At 35.8% G+C, this 8,755-nt stretch overlaps 1 non-coding gene across 1 annotated transcript; it reads left to right on the plus strand.

Annotated features, from left to right (window-relative positions):
- Positions 1-694: 694 nt before the first annotated feature.
- On the plus strand, positions 695-801 carry LOC132012765 (small nucleolar RNA U13). The gene has a single exon (XR_009402745.1). It is a non-coding gene; the product is annotated as a small nucleolar RNA U13 (small nucleolar RNA).
- Positions 802-8,755: the final 7,954 nt, after the last annotated feature.

Consider the following 8,755-nt stretch of genomic DNA (forward strand, 5'->3'; position numbering starts at 1 on the left):
CGTGCACTATCTGTGCTCAGGGTGTCCTTAGAATGATGGAGCATAGGTAAATATTTTTTTGCAAAGATCCTATCCATATAGATTATCCGAGTGTCTCTAAATTAGCATGCCTGCCACTTTCTGTCACTAGTTGTGCACTATTCAATGAAAGAAATGGCATAGTGGTAAGTGGGAGTGATTAACTTGCCAGACTCCTCCCCTGGAATCAGAGATGAGCATCATTGGGCTCTGGGACATCACTATACATGTGAATGTCCAAGCCTCTTTCAATATCTGATGAGTTAGGAAAAGGTATTCAAGAGAGTGCCCTAAGGAAAGGAGTAGAGACTGGGTCTGAAATGGGAACCAGGCTGGGCTCAGGATTCCCTACTCAGATGATGCCACTGGTACAGACCTGTGCCAGACAGGGGCTTTTTTGAAGAAAGCCCTCATAAGTATGGGATTTCATGAATCCTGGTGCAGCATGAGCCAAGGTAGCACCCCTGCTCACCTATATATGAGATCAGGACTGCTCTGAGCAACATACCCCCCAGCTAGAAGATGATGATATGAATATTTAATTTAATATAATGTTATAACATGCTTCAGAGAAGCCACTGTGCATAGGGTTCAGCACAGCTCATGACACAGTTATATGCCTATTAAATATAAATAGTTTCAAATCATGAAGGTATTTTAAAAATAAAAAATACAGACTCTTTTGTAGTTCATAAGCATGAAGATTGGATGTCCATGCTGTTGCATGACATGTGCATTCCTCAAACCTTGCCACAACCATGTTGGCACATTATCTATCTGATGTTGAAAAAGAAAAAAAATCAAAAGTACACAAAACTCTACAGAAATCAAATGTAAGAAAAAAATCTACCCATAATTCCACTGTTTATTCCTGACTTATGATCATATGCTGTTTAATTTATAAAAATTATAAATAGTTAAAAATGCCCCTTGACTCCACCAATGACCAAGATAATTTAAAAATAAATTTTAAATATTCTTTGCTAAAAAAATAAAAACCTTGAGAATTTAAAATTTCTCACCTTACTGTGCATCAGAATCATGAGAAGAGTTTGTTAAAAGATGATAGGGACTCAACTTGAGAGTTTCTTTTTCTGTAGGCAGGACTTCAGAATTTATATTTCTAAGAAGTCCCTACATTGATTCCAATGCCTTGGTGTAGGGACCACATTGTTATGAGTTATTCTGATAATAGCATCACTGCCCCATTTTTTCTTTTCTATTTGATTTTGTAAAGAAGATTTTTTTTTAAAGATTTTATTTATTTATTTGACAGACAGAAATCACAAGTAGACGGAGAGGCAGGCAGAGAGAGAGAGAGGAGGAAGCAGTCTCCCCGCTGAGCAGAGAGCCCAATGCGGGACTCGATTCCAGGACGCTGGGATCATGACCTGAGCCGAAGGCAGCGGCTTAACCCACTGAGCCACCCAGGCGCCCCTGTAAAGAAGATTTAATTAATTTATTTAAAAGAGAGAGAGAGAGTGCAGGGGAGCACAAACAAGAAATGGGAGGAGCAGAGGTAAATGGAGAAGCAGAATCCCCGCTGAGCAGCATCTCAGGACCCCAGGATCATGACCTGAGCCAAGGCAGCCACCCAACCAATTGAGCCATTTAGGTGTCCCTTTTTTTCTATTTGTTAATTAGTTCAGATTTTTCCAAGGGGGTACTGAGAAACATTACTTTTATCCACAAAACAAATCTTCAAATGTTTCAGAAAGTAATTTCCTTTGTTCCAGGCCTTCCATCATTTGTAACTCATTGCCTTGATTTCTACATATATAGTTTACATCTTTAATTTTATATATAAATATGAATTTATAAATATTTACATATAGTTAAAATTATTTAATATTTCACATATATCAAAATATATGTAACCAACATGAAAACAGCATGATAGATGAAGGAGACAGCTTTATCAGCTCCTCTTAATTTATCAGTGCACTCGCTTTATTTTGGATATTGCATCATTTGATAACCTTTCTCCCATGACTGTATTCATGTCAAACTTACCATTATTATATTGCTTTGGTCTCCATAAGTAAGTAAATATAAGTAAGAATATTAAGAAATAGTTACAAATAAAAGAATTTATCCAGTAACACTGCAACAAATCCCTGAGGTCACAGATGTTTTTAAGTGAATATGTCCCATTGCTATTATAGCTATAGAAGTCAAGGACAGTTTGCCCCTAAATGTTCCAGAATGGCATTTTGATCATTTTGAATTAAAATTGAGAAACAGTCAATACAAAAAAGATGCTCTGACCCTCCTTTGTCTCCAAAAAACAGGAATAAATTCCCCATGTGAAACAAATCTTTCCTATACAGGAAAGTAAGGAGATATCATTATCACCAGAGATAAGGAATCCAGAGCCAAGAAGACTGTATAAACAAACCATGTTACTTTTACTAATTTACTACTGCAACCCAGAGTTTAGTATTTCTTACTATTTGAAGCTCCTAAACATATATATATTTTTTTGTCCTGTAAGATCTTCACAGATTTTGTTTCTGTGTCTAAAATGTAGAAAAACTGAATGCCTTGGTCATCTCTTCAGGTTTCAGTTGTATTATTTGGACTCTGTGCATGTGGAATTAACCTTTGATTTTTTTTCTTCTGTTAATCTAACTTTTGTCAGTTTAATTCTTAGAACAGCTAGAAGAACCTTGAAGAGTAGAAAAATTTGTCTTATTTTAGACCTCAATGTGAAGTCTTTGAAGATATTGAAATAATAGATTAAAAACACTGGAAGTTTTTATTGCCAAATTTTGTAAAAATTTTCCTTGAGACAATAAAACCTATCTAAAAAACAAACTAACCTTGACATTTATCATAATAAATGAAATTTAGGAACAGCTCTGCATTTAATAATTTCATTACAAAATTAAGTTATTTATTGGATCTTTGGGTTTGTCTTTCCAACACTGTCTTTCTCTTCTACCTTCCACTGAATTACTAGCTTCTTTTAAGGTACATATGAGTCTGGAATACTGAGAACCATCCCACCATCAAAATACAGCTGTTTGAAGTGTGTAGTTTGCTAAGTTTAATCACTATATATTCTAGCCTCTTGGTCATGTGGATTCTAAGTTTGCTAAGTTTAATCACTATATATTCTATGTATATAGAATATATCTATATATTCTACATATATATTGGTCATGTGGATTGTACATTTACTCATAACATGGTTTAAGCTAATTGAATCAGAGTGCTTCTTTAAGGTTTTGTCAGCAATGGTGTTGAATAAGGGCCAGAAAGGCTGAGTAGGGAGAAATAGGTAGGGTCACATAGGTGACTACATAACCAGGCTCACAGAAATGCCAGATGTGGAGAAATGTTACAGACAATATATTAATCTGAGAGAAGGGAACACAACAAATCCACCTTGTTTGTCTTAAGTCTTATAGACAAGATATTTTTCAAGTTCTCTGGTCAATTTTCTATAAAAAACAAACCATAAAAGCCCTCTTTGGCAACACATTTGGGATCCTTCTCACTCTAGAGAGAACTTTCTTTCCTTTCTGGTCTTGCCTGCATTTAATAAACTTTCACTTCACTTCATCTTTTTGTCTGCAATGTTTACTCTTTGACTCTGTGAGACAAGAACCCTGAAACCCTTCAACACTGTGATACTTGTATAACCCAGAATCTGTTAGTAGTGAATTTCTTACCAAAAGGGAAGTCAGTGTGAAGATAAAGTCAATTGTTAGAAGAATGACCAGAAACTGGTCTTAGGTAGCATTGCTTAGCTACTAGCTAAAGACTTACTTGAAGCAAACTTCTATATGTACTAGTACGTGAACCAGCATATTCTTTAGTTAGTTAGTGAATTTGATTTGTTTAATACTACTTGAAAAATAAAGGGTTTTTTGATACACTATATATGACACTATAAAAAATATCATTTTTTAAAGTTCAAGGTATGTCCTATGTATACTTTAAACACATATTTAAATAATATAACATACATAAAAGTGAGCTGTGCAAAATTGCTGCATTTTTTTAAAAGATTTTATTTATTTATTTGACAGAGAGAGATCACAAGTAGGCAGAGAGGCAGGCAGAGAGAGAGGAGGAAGCAGGCTCCTTATTGAGCTGAGAGCCCGATGTGGGGCTCAATCCCAGGATCCTGAGATCATGACCTGAGCCAAAGGCAGAGGCTTTAACCCACTGAGCCACCCAGACACCCCAATTTCTGCATTTTAAAAATATATTCAAAACTTGAGTCATCACATTCAAAACTTCTAAAATTATTTGGACTGGCTTGCAATATGAAAGCATAATTAACATAAAAGTTACAATGTAAACTCAGAACTAGCAAAAAATTATCAAAGAACTAAATACAAGATTGTACCTTTACTTTTTTAATAATATTTTTAAAAGATTTTATTTATTCATTTGAGAGAGAGCATACTAGACAGAGAGAGCAAGAGTGTGAAAACACAAGCAGAGGGGAGGGGAAGAAGGAGAGGAAAAAGAAGACTCCTGTAGAGCAAGGGCCCCAATGCAGGGCTCCATCGCAGGACCCTGGGATGACCTGAGACAAAGGCAGATGGTTAACTGAATGAGTCACCTAGATGTCCCATACACTTACTTTTAATTTTGAAGATTTAAAACCAAATCATGTATAGGGGAGCCTCAGTGGCTCAGTTGGTTAAGCATCTGACTCTTAATTTCAGCTCAGGTTATGATCTCAGGGTTCTGAGATCCAGCCTGTCATCAGGGTCTACATTTAGCCTGGAGACGGCTTGAGATTTTCTCTCTCCCTCTGCCTTTGCCCCTCCCCCTGTTTGCACTCAGTCTCTCTCTCTAAAAAAGTAAATAAAAGTAAACAAAAAATAAATAAAATTAAAAAATAAAAAATAAACAAACATCTCTAGCTCAGAACAAAGCTAGTGATTTCTGACATTACTTCCAGATTAAAATCAATTTACTCTTGTTTATCCTGAAAGAGCTTGTTTTTTTGTCCCTTAACATGTATACCTCACAAACTTTAAGCTCCTCTTCTCAATTTGCCTTTACCTTTTGTTGATTATCCTCCAGAAACAGGTCTGGTATTTTTTTAAGGTATTGAGTTTTGGGTGAATTATTCTGTGTTAGCCAGAGGAATTTATATCTCAAATCTAGATAAGTTGTTAAATACCTCTATTAAGATATAATTTACTTACTATAAAATCCACCAATTAAAATATGCAAGTGAATTTTTTAGTATGTCCATGGAGTTGTGCAATCATTACCACAATCAATTTTAGAACATATAATCACCTCAAAAGAAATCCTTAGGTATCACTCCTGTTTTTCACCCAGTTCCCAGCCTTAGCTTTGGGCAACCATTAATCTTCATTCTGTCACTACAGAGTTTCCTTTCTGGACATTTCCTATAAATGGAAAAATAAAACATGCAGGCTTCATGACTGGTTTCTTTCATTTAATATGATGTTTTCAAGGTTCATCTAAATTGTAGTATGAATCAGAACATTATATATTTTATTGCTAAACAATATTGAATGAGTATACCATATCATATGTATCTATTCATCAATTGATGAATTATATATCATGAATAATGCTTCAGTGAACATTCACATAAAATTTTTTATGGACAGATATTTTCAGCTCTCTGAAGACTACTATATACCTACTTGTGAATTTGATGAATCTTGTGGTAATTTTATGTTGAATATTTTGAAGAATGCCAGGTGGTTTTCTAAAGTCACTGAACAATTTAACATTCACACCAGAAGTATTTGAAGGTTCCAATTTCTCCATATCCTTGCCAATATTTGTTATTATCTGTTTGATTTTTTTTTTTTTTGATAGCTATCCTGGAGGATGTAACGTGGTATCTGACGTGGTTTTAATTTGTATCCCTGATGCCTAATGGTGTTGAACATCTTTTAATATGTTTATTGGGTACAAAATGTTTGTATAAAAATCAGTTAAAAATCAGTTTAATCAACTAAAAGAAGAAAGGAAGATAATAACATTTTAACTGTCTTTTTATAGTTACATAATTACTGTTACTATTACTCATTGTTTTGGATTGTGGTTTGGATTGTATGAGACTGAAGAACTTCCTTTACTGTTATTTTAAGATAAATCATTTATCAACACATTTTTTTTCAGAACAGTGGAGATTCTGTGACAGGTTGTTGATATTTTTATTTTGGGTGTGTCAACTCAGACTTTGGTAAATAACGCCAAACATGGGAAAGGTCCAACATGCCTCAGTTGTAAAAGTGAGTTGGTATGTCCAAGAATATGGAAAGATTGGGTCCAACAGCTTTAAATTGTGAAAAATTAACATTTTTCCCATCTTTGATAGAGACTTTATTCTCCACTCTGCAGCTTCAAACTAGAGCCTAAATGGGGCCTTATTATTCTACTTAGTGGACAGAAGTCATGGCCCTTCTCTTACCATGGTCAATAATTCTTTTGGTAAATTTTGTTCTATTTTTACTGATGGTCTGTTTGGTCTGACACTTAGAAAACTATAGGCTGAGAATTTAAAAGATACTTCTTTGGGGCAGTGAAGAGTTGAAAAAGAATTCCAGCTTTTTTTTTTTTTCCAGCTTCTTATCAAATCTCTGGGTCACTCATGTAGATGCCACAGCAAACCCTATTATCTGATATGACCAACTGGATTCAAGCTATCGATGAAACTCCACGAGCTAGATTTCTACCATTGTAGACTGCATGTCTTAACCTTGGAGAGTGACATATTTCAATTATTTCTCAATAAAATTGGGGAGGGGAAAGGAAATACTTGTTTAGGAGAAACTGTGCATGAAGTTATAAGCCACATTTTAACACATGTGTCTTTCCTGTCATTGGAAGGACATTCATTGTGTGCATTAGAATGTGTGCATCAGAGATAGCTTTACCTCGCTGTGGCACTGAATTTGAAAAATCCTTAGGTATCTGGTAAAGAAGCCAGTGATCTTCCTTTTCTAAGGGCATTTATTTTGCAAAATTTGTAATTTTAAATTCTTTCTTTGTCCCTTTGAGATGTAAATCTTTTGAAAAGCCTCTTGCCGGTTTGACAACCCAGGACTGTGTCTCAAGAACCTGGCTTAGAAGCCCTCCCTTTGCAATTCAGTTTCCCTGTTAGTCAGCCCTATTTCTCAATCTCTACAGGAGAGCAGGGGCCCGAGTCCAGCATAACTTGAAGTCTTGCTCCAAGCTGTAAAACTACTTCTGGTGATCAAGATAGGAGAAAGTTTGTTTTTCCTTTGGGTAAAGCCAATTAGGAAACACAGATGGCCTAATCACAGAGAAAAACATTTGCAAACTCAGGAATAACTTAATGGATACCTTCTATTGATCAACCTCCCCCCTCATGTCCACTAGATCACCTCAGCATTTCAATGCACTCCTGCCTTTTGTGTCTGTGGAGCTGGGTATGCACTTGGTGCTCTCTCCCCTATTGCTGCAGAGTATCAGGAATAAATTAACTCTTGTTTTCTCATTTTGTTCTGTGTGGTGTTTTCTCTTTAGGGTACCACACAATGTAGCATTAAAGAAGGATATTCATATAAGATTCTTCTAGGAGCACTAAAAAATATAGGTTTTTATGTTACAGAACCTGGACTGGATTGCCTGAGGGAAGAACCAAGCAGTAATCAGAAATCTTAGAGGATAGGAAGTTTGTTTGACTCTAGCAGGCTCAGAGGGGAGTGATCTCCAAAGGTCTGAGTCCCAAGCACAAGCAACGGGAGTAATTTATACACTTCGACTTCCATATACGTGGCCCTTTTGGAGTGCGTGACAAGCAGGGCAGGAAGAACCCGGAAGGGGCTGAGCAGGAACTGGGATTCCCCTGCTGGTTTGGTCAGCCATCTTCGAACACAGTTTTTCCTTATCAATTAATACTATTGGTATTTTCTAATTTGTGATATTCCCTATTCTATATCTACTATGAATATATTGTGATAATATAAGATTCTACCAGGATGAAACTTTATTAGTGGGTGCATACATGCTCATGTGTGTGTGCACAAGCAGGGGAAGGGGAAGGGCAGAGAGAGAGAGAGAGGGTGAGAGATAATCTTAAGCAGGTTCCATGTCCATGATAGAACCTGATCATGGGGCTCAATCTCATGACCCTTGAGATCATTACCTGATCTGAAACCAAGAATCAGGATGCTTAACAGACTGAGCTACCCAATTTCTCTCAGGATGAGATTTTTTTTGGGGGGGTGGAATATGTGTATTTGAGGTATATCCAGACTTCTTAACCATGTAGATCATCTGTTTTTTTCCTATTACCATAGAGATTCTCATTTTACTAATATCTGCTTTAAATTAAAATACTGTTGTCCCTTGTCACTCCAAGTAAGTCTGTACCCTACATTAATAGAATTTCAAACTCCACCCAAGAACTAATGATTCAGAGTTTGCATTTTAAGAGGATATCCTCGTAATTCATATCCACATTGAAATCTGAGAAGCCCTCCTCTACTTTACTGAAGTGGTTCTAGGATCCCACTCAGTACTTAAAGATGAATGTTTTCCCCTCGGATTAATAACAACATTTGAAGTATATAGTGGCAGAAACAGTTAACGAAAGTTGATGTTTCTTTCTCATTATGGAGAGAAAATAAAGCAAACAATGAATATGAGGATTGATTTCTGGAGTCTCAATTATATTTATTAGATTGCTACTATTACATTGCATTATCTACAGTGTTATTCATATGCCAGTCCCATTATTTCTTGATTATTGTAGCTT

Source organism: Mustela nigripes, chromosome 2 (genome assembly GCF_022355385.1).
Source record: "Mustela nigripes isolate SB6536 chromosome 2, MUSNIG.SB6536, whole genome shotgun sequence".
Lineage (NCBI taxonomy): Eukaryota > Metazoa > Chordata > Mammalia > Carnivora > Mustelidae > Mustela > Mustela nigripes.